The 12,987-nt window shown below is 54.5% G+C and overlaps 1 long non-coding RNA gene across 1 annotated transcript in view; it reads left to right on the top strand.

Annotated features, from left to right (window-relative positions):
• LOC146857173 (uncharacterized) overlaps positions 1-12,601 on the top strand; it is a 519,441-nt gene extending 506,840 nt beyond the window's left edge. The window contains exon 3 of the long non-coding RNA XR_014979543.1: positions 12,357-12,601. This is a non-coding gene — a long non-coding RNA (uncharacterized LOC146857173). The remainder of the gene's footprint in view (positions 1-12,356) is intronic.
• The last annotated feature ends 386 nt before the right edge of the window (positions 12,602-12,987 follow it).

Below are 12,987 nucleotides of genomic sequence, written 5' to 3' on the forward strand. Positions count from 1 at the left end.
GCCCTAGTTTCATGGCACCAGTGCTCAGTTTCTTGCATGGCTCTGCGTTCCTGGCGCGGAAAGTAGTGTACAGAACTGACGTCAGCGTGCATGGGTGGTGCCTAAGTAGTCACCGTGGCGTCATCTCAGCGCTTACGGCGCCAGCGACAGACACGGAGCCGCACGACGCCACCTACTGATGTGCAGGGGTACTGCTACAAAAGTCTTTCCGGATCCAGTCTGACGCCTGGGGATATTCTAAGGTAAGGAATCTCATCAGTAACTAATGTCTCTTACCACTTGTGGGACACCCCCGCGCTGCACGGCCACCAGCTGCTGTGTGTGCCCCCTCGCCTTGCCCTCTGCCTCGCTGCCTGCCTCGCTGCCGGCTGACGCCGCTGGCGTCTGTTTTTGCTTGTTTTGTCTAGCATTTGTGCTTGTTTGAACTGCATTTTCCTCCCGTGTTAGCAGCTTTTGTCTGACTTTTGTGCCTGTATTTTTTCTAGTCAGTTTCTGCATTTTCCTCCCGTGTTAGCAGCTTTTGTCTGACTTTTGTGCTTGTTTTGTCTAGCATTTGTGCTTGTTTGAACTGCATTTTCCTCCCGTGTTAGCAGCTTTTGTCTGACTTTTGTGCCTGTATTTTTTCTAGTCAGTTTCAGCCCTTTGCGTTCTCCTGCCTGTCTGCCCGCCTACCTCGCCGCCCTCCGCCTTCCCTCCCCGCTCCCCGCTTCCCGCCACCACCGCTGACCACGCCCCTTTTTCCTTTCTGTTCCCTCCCCGCTCCCGCCTCCCAGCTGCCCCGCCCACCCGCGCACTTCGCCTTATATGGCGACCGTGCGAACGCGCAGCGGTCACGCGCAGCGGGCGCGCCGATTGTGCGCCGAAGGCGCGCCAAAGGTAAGCCCGTCTGCACCCGTCCGCGACCGGACCGCGCCCAGCGCCAGGACCCCTGGCCAACGAAGATCCCGACCGACCCGCCTGACGTACTCCGCCGCCACCCTCACCGCACTCAACACCGGCCGACTCCCAGAATGCCATCAAGCCACTCCACGACGTACCCACGGACCTTTCAGCTGCCACGCCTGCAAGTTCACCTGCATCCGGACCAGCCTCGCACCAGCACCCACCAAGTCGAATACCAGCAGCACCCACCTCAAGTGCATCCTGCTCAACACCCGCTCCGTCCACAGACACGCCATCGAACTCTGGAACCTTCTAGACGCCACAGCCCCTGACGTCGCCTTCCTCACGGAGACCTGGATGAACGCCTCTTCAGCTCCCGACATCGCCATCGCTATCCCAGAGGGCTACAAGGTCGTCCGGAGGGACCGAAACGCCAACCAGATGGGAGGAGGCATCGCCATCATCCACAGGAACACCATCCGTCTCACGACCAGCACCGACAACACCCTGACCAGCGCCGAACACCTGCATTTCCAGATCCACACCAACCCAAACACCACCCTCAGAGGCACCCTGATCTACCGACCCCCTGGACCACGCACACAATTCAGCGAGGACATCGCCGACTTCGTCAGCCCGCATGCCCTCCCCTCCGCCGACTACATCCTCCTGGGAGACCTCAACTTCCATCTGGAGAACAACAACGACCGCAACACCAGCACCCTGCTCGACAACCTCGCCAACCTGGGACTCAAGCAACTGGTGTCCACCCCCACCCACCTCGCCGGACACACACTCGACGAAGTCTTCTCATCCAGCACAGACATAGACGTCAGCCACGCCACAGAGCTTCAATGGACGGACCACAGCTGCGTCCACTTCACCTTCAAGAGAACGACGACACACCAACACCAGCAACAGGCAGCCCGCAGAAGCTGGAACAAGATCACAGCAGACCAGCTCGCCACCTCCCTGAACCAGCACCCTCCTGCCAGCTCAGCGAACCCCAGCCAAGCCGCCGACAACCTCACGAAGTGGATCAGCAACTGCGCGGACGAACTCGCCCCACTGAGGACCCCGCCTAGCAGACCCGGCAGCAAGAAGGCCCCATGGTTCACCGACGAACTCAAGAGCTCCAAGAAGAACTGCCGAGCCCTCGAGAAAGTCTGGAGAAGGGAACCGACACCAGACAACAGGACCTCCTTCAAACTTGCCACCCGGAAACACCACCAGCTGATCCGCGCCGCCAAGAAAACAGCATTCAAAGACCGGTTGGACAACAACGCACACAACTGCAAGGAACTCTTCAACATCGTGAAAGAGCTTTCCAACCCCAGCGCAGGAAACAACGACATCACCCCATCGCAAGACCTCTGCAACTCCCTCGCTTCATACTTCCACAACAAGATCGCGGACATACATAACAGCTTCAACAACCAACCAACGCACACCATGACCGAACAACCACCCCCCACCACCACCCTCCACGCCTGGACCCCGATCAGCACCGAAGACACCATCCGCACGATGAACTCCATCCACTCCGGATCACCGACCGACCCCTGCCCTCACCACGTCTTCAACAAGGCCGACGCTGCCATCGCACCCCACCTGCGAGACATCATCAACACTTCCTTCGACACCACCATCTTCCCTGAGAGCTGGAAGCACGCCGAACTCAGCGCCCTACTAAAGAAACCTACAGCGGACCCCACCGACCTCAAGAATTACCGCCCCATCTCGCTCCTCCCGTTTCCAGCCAAAGTCATCGAGAAGACCGTCAACAAGCAGATGGCCGCCTTCCTCGAGACAAACGGATCCCTCGACCCCTCACAGTCCGGCTTCCGAGCCAATCACAGCACCGAGACCGCCCTCATCGCCGCCACCGATGACATCCGAGCCCTGATGGACAATGGAGAAACAGCGGCCCTCATCCTCCTAGACCTCTCTGCGGCATTCGACACGGTCTGCCACCGCACCCTAGTACGGCGCCTCAGCAACATCGGAATCCAGGACAAGGCGCTGGACTGGATCATCTCCTTCCTCGACGGAAGAACACAGAGAGTCCGCCTACCACCGTACAAGTCAGAGGCCTCCGAAGTCACCTGCGGCGTCCCTCAAGGATCATCTCTGAGCCCCACCCTCTTCAACGTCTACATGAGCCCCCTCGCGGCCATCGTACGCAAACACAACCTCAGCATAATCTCCTACGCCGACGACACCCAACTGATCCTCTCCCTGACCAACGACCCCGCCGCCGCCAGATCCAACCTGCACGAAGGGATGAAGAAGGTAGCCGAGTGGATGACGACCAGCCGCCTGAAACTGAACTCGGACAAGACGGAGGTCCTCATCCTGGGCTCCTCACCCTCCGCCTGGGACGACTCCTGGTGGCCTCCCGCCCTGGGCACCGCACCCAAACCGACAGACCATGCACGCAACCTGGGCTTCCTCCTGGACTCCTCCCTCTCCATGACCAGGCAAGTCAACAACGTCTCCTCGGCGTGCTTCAACATCCTACGCATGCTACGGAAGATCTTCTGGTGGATCCCCACCGAGACCAGGAAGACCGTCACCCAGGCCCTCGTCACCAGCCGACTGGACTACGGCAACGCCCTCTACGCCGGTACCACCGCCAAGCTCCAGAAGAGACTCCAGCGGATCCAGAACGCCTCAGCCAGACTCATCCTCGACATCCCACGAACCAGCCACATCTCCGGACATCTGAGAGACCTTCACTGGCTCCCCGTCAACAAAAGAATCGCCTTCCGCCTCCTCACCCACGCACACAAAGCCCTACACGACCAAGGCCCGAGCTACCTCAACAGCCGAGTCAACTTCCACGCTCCCAATCGCCACCTCCGATCAGCCAACCACGCCCTCGCCGCCGTCCCCCGCATCCGAAGAGCGACTACAGGAGGAAGGTCCTTCTCCTACCTGGCCGCCAAGACCTGGAACTCCCTCCCTACCGACCTGCGCCTGACCCAAGACCACCTCTCCTTCAGGAAGAAGCTGAAGACCTGGCTGTTCGAGCAGTAGCGGCACCCCCCCTCCCCCCCCCCCAGCGCCTTGAGACCCTACGGGTATGTAGCGCGCTTTACAAGTGTCACTGATTGATACATATATATCGTTACACAAGTAGTAACTTGTGCATCTGAAAGAAACACGTTAGTTAGATTCCTCACCTTAGAATATCCCCAGGTGTCAGGCTGGATCCGGAAAGATTTTTCATCAGCAATACCCTTGCGTGTCGCTAGGCGTCGTCTTCGGCTCCGCGTTCGGCATCGTGATTGCCGGGATGACGTTGTCGGAGTACTTAGACACCGCCCTCGCGCGCTGACATCAGTTCTTGTACATAGGTTTCCGCGCCAGGAACGCAGAGCCATGCAAGAGACCGACACTGGTGCCAAAAAATTCTAGGGCCCTGAAAGGGATGACCTCAACCCTAGATATCGGTTCGCAGAACGGCAGGATGGGTGGGTCGGTGAGGAATCTAACTAATGTTTCTTACAGATATATCGTTACCGAAGGTAAGTAACTTGTTCATCTGAAAGAAACATGTTAGTTAGATTCCTCACCTTAGAATAGATACCCCAGCAATACCAACCCCGGTGGTGGGTCTGCGAACCAAGATCACACCAGAAAGTCCTGGAGAACAGAACGGCCAAAGAAGCCGTCTCTCTGGACTTGGCTGTCCAGGCAATAGTGTTTGGCAAACGTGTGCAGCGAGGCCCACATTGCTGCCTGATAAATGTCCTGCAAGGGGACTCCCCGGCCAAGGGCAGTGGTCGCTGCTGCGGCCCGAGTGGAATGGGCCCTCAGCCCTACAGGAGGTTCCTTTTTAGCTAAGGAGTAACAGGCCTTGATACACAAAACGACCCACAGAGAGATGGTTCGTTTGTGTACCGACCGTCTCTTCTAAGCGCCCACGTAGCTGACAAAGAGTTGGTCGTCCACCCGGAACTGCTTGGTGTGGTCCAGATAGAAGGACAGCGCCCGTTTTGGGTCCAGACGGTGGAGCCTTTCTTCCTCTTTCGAGGGATGTGGAGGCGGAAAGAAGGTGGGCAGCGTAACAGACTGCCCGATGTGAAAGGCAGTCACCACCTTAGGAAGAAAGGAAGGACGAGTCCTGAGAACCTTGTCCGGATGGACAGAAAGAAAAGGAGGCTTAGAAGAGAGAGCCTGGAGCTCACTCACCCTTCTAGCAGAGGTGAAAGCAGTCTTAAGCGTCAACAGACGAAGGGGGCAATTATGAAGTGGCTCAAAGGGAGCGCACATCAGAAACGTCAATACCAGATTCAAATCCCACTGAGGCATTACGAAAGGGACAGGAGGAAGCATGTGAGTAATGCCCTTAAAGAAGCGAGAAACAACAGGGGATTTGAAAAGAGAAGGCTGATCAGTATCCCGTAAGAATGCAGAAATAGCAGAAAGATAACCTTTAAGGGTGCCCAGAGCAAAGCCCTGCTGGGCCATGGAAAGAAGAAAGAGGAGAACCGCGGAAAGGGGATCCACAGCCTTTGCTGTGCACCATGTCACAAATTTGTTCCACCTGCAGGCGCATACCGATTTTGTGGAGGGACTCCTGGCTGCCAGAATAACATTACAGACTTCAGGAGGCAAGTCAAATGGCATCAACTGCTGCCGCTCAATCTCCATGCATGGAGGTGGAGGCTGGACAGGTTCGGGTGGAGGACCGTTCCCTGCTGCTGCGACAAAAGGTCCTCCTGAAGAGGCAGTCGGATCGGGGGATCGATGGATAGACTGAGTAGCTCGGGATACCAGTACCTTCTTGCCCAATCCGGAGCCACCAAGATGACTTGGGCCCGGTCGCATCTGATCTTCAGCACTCTGGGCAGAAGTGGTATAGGCGGGAAGGCGTACAACAGACCGCAGCTCCACTCGCGACGAAAGGCGTCCCCAAGCGAGTGCCGCCTTGGAAACTCCAACGCACAGAGCTGCTGACATTGCCCGTTCTCTTTGGTGGCGAATAGATCTAACCAAGGCTCTCCCCACTGCCGAAAGAGGCCTTGTGCTACATCCGAGTTTAGATGCCATTCGTGATCCATCATGCACTGGCGGCTGAGTTCGTCTGCCCTGGCGTTCAGAGAACCCGCCAGGTGTTGAACCACCAGAGTGATGCCCTGATGTCCCAGCCATGTCCAGAGACGCAGAGCCTCCTGACAAAGGGTCCTCGACCCCACCCCGCCCTGTTTGTTGCAATACCACATGGCGGTGGTGTTGTCCGTGAACACCTGCACTACACTTCCCCGGACAGAAGGAAGGAATGCCTTCAGTGCAAGTCGGATCGCCCTCAGCTCCAGAAGGTTGATATGGAGCCGAGACTCCGCCGGAGACCAGAGGCCTATGTGGCCCCCCGCATCCCAGGAGGGACGCATCCGTCACTACTACGTGCTCTGGCTGGGAAAGGGAGAGGGATCTGCCACTGACCCAATCGCGGTCCGTGAGCCACCACTGCTGCCCCAGTGTCCGGAGGAGGCCCGGACACTGCTCGCCCAGGCTGTTGCCGAGGGGCGGGATGCAGCACGGCATGCAATCCGATGTGGACTGGACACTACGGACTCACTGGGCAGGGCAATGTCGACCACGGTGGGGCTTCGTCGCCACGCCTGGCTGCGGTCCACGAGTTTTTCTGGGGATGTCCAGAGCACCCTCATGGACATGCCCTTCAATGGCAGTGGCCTTTTTGGCGACAAAGCGGATAGTGCGCTGGATCGTTTAAAGGACTCCAGGGCTACGGCCAAGTCCTTGGGCCTCTCGGCCCGCGCCCGCAAACTTCCGCTTTTCGCCCCTTTCGTAGCCACAGGCCGCAGAACCAACCTCCACACGGTCGCGGACGTGGATTCTGGCAAAGCGGTACAGGGGGACAATGTGCCGGTCCTTGCACATCTATCCCATCAGCATCCGCCTCAAAGCCCTCCTGGTCCGTGCTTTCAGGCCCATTCCACGCCAGTGGGAGGCAGAGTTCGCCATCACCTGCTCCACTAGCGTTCCAACACGTCGGACAGGTGGGTGCTGCAAATCGTCCGAAGGGGCTACTCCCTCCCCTTCAAGGCGACCCCTCCAGCCATGCCACCGCAGTACCACCGCATGTCGGGGGATCTCTTGAAACTTCTACAGGAGGAAGTTACGGCCCTCTTGGCCAAGGGGGCCATCGAGCGCGTTCCTGGTTCAGAAGTAGGTCGCGGTTGTTATTCCCACTACTTTCAGGTTCCCAAGAAGGGCAAAGGGGGCCTACGCCCTATCTTGGACCTCAGGAGCGTCAACGCCTTCCTCCAGAAGGAGAAGTTCAAGATGTTCACCTTAGCTCAGGTTCTGGCTGCCCTAGACCCTGGAGACCGGATGGTATCATTGGACTTGCAGGACGATTATTTCCACATCCCCGTCCTGCCGGCCCACCAGCGTTACCTGCGGTTCATGGTGGGCCAAGAGCATTTTCAGTTTATCGTGCTCCCCTTCGGCCTCACCAGTGCCCCTCGGATGTTCACGAAAGTGATGGCGGTGGCCGCAGCTCATCTGCGCAGATTACGGGTTCCAGTCTTCCCCTATCTCGACGACTGGTTGTTGAAGGCAGGCTCGCCCCAGGCAGTCGTCTCCCACCTCCAGACTACGGCCGATCTCTTGCATTTTCTGGGGTTCTCATCAATGTGCCTGAGTCCCTCCCAGAAGCTCCTCTTCATCGGAGCGGTTCTGGACTCCGCGCAGTTCCGGGCCTATCCTCCGGAACAGCGGGTCAAAGATATTCAGGCTCTGATTCCCATCTTTCGGCCTCTATCCCGGGTTTCGGTCAGGTTGGTGCTGCGGCTTCTGGGTCTGATGGCCTCCTGCATCCTGTTGGTGCATCACGCCAGTTGGCGAATGCGCGCTCTGCATTGGGAGCTGAAGTTTCAGTGGGTCCAGCATCGGGGCAACCTGTCCGACCATGTCTTGATCTCTGAGGGCACTGCAAGACAGTTGCAGTGGTGGCTCACAGACCGCGATTGGGTCAGCGGCAGATCCCTCTCCCTTCCCCAGCCGCAGCACGTAGTAGTGACGGATGCGTCCCTCCTGGGATTGGGATGCCACATGGGAGAGGCAGAGATCAGAGGTTTCTGGGCTCCGGCGGAGTCTCGGCTCCATATCAACCTTCTGGAGCTGAGGGCGATCCGACTTGCTCTGAAAGCATTCCTTCCCTCTGTCCGGGGAAGTGTAGTGCAGGTGTTCACGGACAACACCACCGCCATGTGGTATTGCAACAAAACAGGGCGGGGTGGGGTCGAGGACCCTTTGTCCGGAGGCTCTGCGTCTCTGGACATGGCTGGAACATCAGGGCATCACCCTGGTGGTTCAACATCTGGCAGGCTCTCTGAACGCCAGAGCAGACAAACTCAGCTGCTGGTGCATGATGGATCACGAATGGCGTCTAAACTCGGACGTGACGCAAGGCCTCTTTCGGCAGTGGGGAGAGCCTTGTTTAGATCTATTCGCCACCGAAGAGAATGCGCAATGTCAGCAGTTCGGCGCGTTGTAGTTTTCAAGGCGGCACTTGCTCGGGGACGCCGTTCGTCGCGAGTGGAGCTGCGGTCTGTTGTACGCCTTCCTGCCTATACCACTTCTGCCCAGAATGCTGAAGAAGATCAGGCGCGACAGGGCCCAAGTCATCTTGGTGGCTCCGGATTGGGCAAGAAGGTACTGGTATCCCGAGCTACTCAGTCTATCCATCGATCCCCCGATCCGACTGCCTCTTCAGGAGGACCTTCTGTCGCTGCAGCAGGGGACGGTCCTCCATCCGAACCTGTCCAGCCTCCACCTCCATGGGTGGAGATTGAGCGGCGGCAGTTGATGCCATTTGACTTGCCTCCTGAAGTCTGTAATGTTGTTCTGGCAGCCATGCGTCCCTCCACAAAATCGGTATACGCCTGCAGGTGGAGCAAATTTGTGGCATGGTGCACAGCAAAGGCTGTGGATCCCCTTTCCGCCCCTCTTTCTGAGGTTCTCCTCTTTCTTCTTTCCATGGCCGAGCAGGGCTCTGCTCTGGGCACCCTTAAAGGTTATCTTTCTGCTATTTCTGCATTCTTACGGCTTCCTGATCAGCCTTCTCTTTTCAAATCCCCTGTTGTTTCTCGGTTCTTTAAGGGCATTACTCACATGTTTCCTCCTGTCCCTTTCGTAATGCCTCAGTGGGATGTGAATCTGGTATTGACGTTTCTGATGTGCTCTCCCTTTGAGCCACTTCATAATTGTCCCCTTCGTCTGTTGACGCTTAAGACTGCTTTCCTGGTGGCCATCACCTCTGCTAGAAGGGTGAGTGAGCTTCAGGCTCTCTCTTCTAAGCCTCCTTTCTTTTGTCCATCCGGACAAGGTTGTTCTCAGGACTCGTCCTTCCTTTCTTCCTAAGGTGGTTACTGCCTTTTACATCGGACAGTCTGTTACGCTGACCACCTTCTTTCCGCCTCCACATCCCTCGAAAGAGGAAGAGAGGCTCCACCGTCTGGACCCAAAACAGGCGCTGTCCTTCTATCTGGACCGCACCAAGCAGTTCCGGGTAGACGACCAACACTTTGTCGGCTACGTGGGCGCTTAGAAGGGACGGGCGGTACACAAACGAACCATCTCTCGGTGGGTCATTTTGTGTATCAAGGCCTGTTACTCCTTAGCTAAAAAGGAACCTCCTGTAGGGCTGAGGGCCCATTCCATTCGGGCCACAGCGGCGACCACTGCCCTGGGCCAGAGTGTCCCCTTGCAGGACATTTGTCAGGCAGCAACGTGGGCCTCGCTGCACACGTTTGCCAAACACTATTGCCTGAACAGCCAAGTCCGGAGAGACTGCTTCTTTGGCCGTTCTGTTCTCCAGGACTTTCTGGTGTGATATTGGTTCGCAGACCCACCACCGTGGTTGGTATTGCTGGGGTATCTATTCTAAGGTGGCAAATCTAACTAACGTGTTTCTTTTAGATGAACAAGTTACTTACCTTCGGTAACTATATATCTGTAAGAAACCTTAGTTAGATTCCTCACCGACCCACCCATCCTCCCTGTTCTGCGAACCAATATCTAGGGTTGAGGTCATCCCTTTCAGGGCCCTAGAATTTTTTGGCACCAGTGTCGGTCTCTTGCATGGCTCTGCATTCCTGGCGCGGAAAGCTATGTACAAGAACTGACATCAGTGCGTGAGGGCGGCATCTAAGGACTCCGACAATGTCATCCCGGCGATCACGACGCCGACGACGGACGCGAAGCCGCAGACGACGCCTAGCGACGCGCAAGGGTATTGCTGACGAAAAATCTTTCCGGATCCAGCCTGACGCCTGGGGATATTCTAAGGTGAGGAATCTAACTAATGTTTCTTACAGATATATCGTTACGGAAGGTAAGTAACTTGTTCTTTACTGCGTCATCAGAAACTTTACGTGACTTTTATTGATCATAGAGCCGCTTTGATCTCATTCCACATGCCAATTAGTGGCATGTTTTAAATAAAATTGGGGTCCCTGGGAACTTGATCCACCTTAGATCCCAACTGTACAGTAATCATTTTGCTCGGTTACGATGTGGCTGCATGGAAGAATTAACCAATCTCATTCCCATCCAGCAGGGTGTACAGCAAGTGTGCGTTCTTGCACCCATGCTCTTCACCCTTTATATAAATGACTTGGTTAATATTCTGATGAACTGCAGATATGATTCCCCAGTTCAAAACAGCAGCAAGGTACAGATTCTCTTATTCACAGATGATGCACCTTCTCATCTCTAAGCCACCGGTGGGGCTCCTGCTCCTTGATGACAAATTCACAAATTTTTGCGTGTGAAGGGGCTTGTAGCTCAATATTAATAATGCCAAATATATGATGTTCAGGAAGGGAGTGGCCAAAGCTCCATTATTAGAGTAGGTTGAGTAGCCCTAGAGAGGTTGAGGAATTTTAGTTACCTGGATGTCAAAGTAAGGGAGAACTTCAAGTGGAAAGATCAACTTAGCAAAAGCACGCTATTAGTTCAGCACAGAGCAAGTGCTATCAATAGGTTGCACCGGCAAACAAGCTCTCATGCGGTCTCACCGGCACTTGAAGTACTCTTTAAAGTGCTGAGCCTTGGGGTTGTACTGATGTTTCTCCATTTACCACTACAGAAAATAAATTTGTCAAACAGCTGGCTTCCTTTCCAAACAGTACACCGTTAATTCCCCTATTCTTTGATTTCGAACTACAAAGAATTGCAGACCTGGCTGCACTTAGACCACTTGTCTATTGGGTTTGCCTGGGTTACAGCTGAATTAAGAGAGTTCAGAGATTGCCTTGTTGACTTGCTTAGTGCAAGAGGTGCCAAATCAGCACGCTGGGTTAAATTTGTCTCTGACTGGCTAAGCAAATTTGGATTACCAAGGTTATGGGCTGACCTGTAAAAAAGGTGCAAAGATGATATCAATACTTTTAAATCCAGCTACTGGATTTTTGTCTAAGAGAGCCATATCAATAAACAGTCAATTGACCCATTGACAACTAGATTTTTAGATATTAAACCATTTCCTCGTTTTGAGAAGTTTTTAGACTTTGTTTCCTCTCCCATAGGACAAAGTCTTTATAGCCTTTTCGATTGGGTACCTTACCTCTGAGGTCCTTCACTAATAAATGGAACAAGGACTTCGCTTCAAGTATGAGCCCGGCGTGTAGCTTGGAAAATGAAGAAGAAACGCATATACTATTCTTTTGCCCTGGTTACCTAGGCCCGCGCCTGAAATGAAATATTCGTGAGCCTGAGGTGACCAGATATTTAGTGGCTTTCATAATTATGAAGAGTGACACTAGTCCCGTAATTGTTATTGCAATCAGCAAAGTTTTACAGGTGATTTGGTTCAAACGTGGTAGATCACGGACTGTGATTGCCAGGGATTAAAATATATTTTAATTATAGCCTAATTCCAATCATACATATTTTTTCTGGTCTTTTTATGCTGCTTTTTGCCTGTTTTACACATAGCCCTTGGTCGACATTTGTACTCTGTTTTCTATATAGTAATGATTGCAGGAATTCATTTTTAATAGCATCTGCTTTTTACCATAAGCATGAGCAATGTGATGTTTTTTGCAAATTTTATTTGGTTGAAGAAATAAATCAAATTAGAGGACAGGACAAAGGAATGCATGAGATGACAATGGCTAGTTCATGCGCAGATGTAACGGCTGCCAGGCAGAGCAATCAGCAAAGATGCTTCACATCAAGTTGTATATCCGTCAGTGTTCAGATGACAACCTTTGATCGTAACAATACAATCTGCACGTGGGGCATGGTATCCATTGACATGGCACCCCATGGAAAAATAATGTATGTACCCCCACATCATGTCATGATGTACATCACTGTGCAGACATACAATGTGTGAAATAGTTAACTATGTGTTGCATCACCAGTAAACAAGAGACAGTGAACAGCAAGCTTGAGGTGTGCACGTCAATGACCATATCCCCTCTGTCCCACAGGTGACTAAGAACTGACTGCGGAAGACGACCACACTAACCTGCAGAGCCAGTCCCCTCACCCGGTACATGGACTCTGGTGCAGCCTCCATGGATTCTGACAATTTTGAACAGGAAGCTGGCCCATCTGGTATGCTAGGGCGCAACTGGTCCCAGGACACCACAGCCACCCCTGCCCCCTCAGCAACAACTAAAACAACGCTGAGCCCTGCTGGAATGACCCGTGCGGCCACCACCACCACCACTGCTGGCTGCAACACCCACCCTGCCACAGAGGATGTCCACTCCACCCCAACATATGCGGAGCCCAGGGAGAGTAGACGTGCACAGACAGTGGTGAGCCAACAGGGCCGTGACAGCAGGATGGGGCGAGGCCAAGGGAGACACGAAGACAACAGGACCATGGGACCGAAGCTCTGGCAAACATCGCCAGAGTCATTGGGGCCTACAAACACGTCCAGGGATTAACGGACCAGGTCCACCAAGATGCACATGAGCTCCAACAGGTGCTGAGGTCCATGGACCACCTCATGGGCCAAATTGTGGACCTCTTGGGCCAGCTGGTGGAGGAACTGAGGATCAGGCCTGCTGCACAGACAACATCTCCACCTCCCTCCGGTGTCCCGCAGGATGC

This window comes from Triturus cristatus, chromosome 3_2 (assembly GCF_964204655.1).
Source record: "Triturus cristatus chromosome 3_2, aTriCri1.1, whole genome shotgun sequence".
NCBI lineage: Eukaryota > Metazoa > Chordata > Amphibia > Caudata > Salamandridae > Triturus > Triturus cristatus.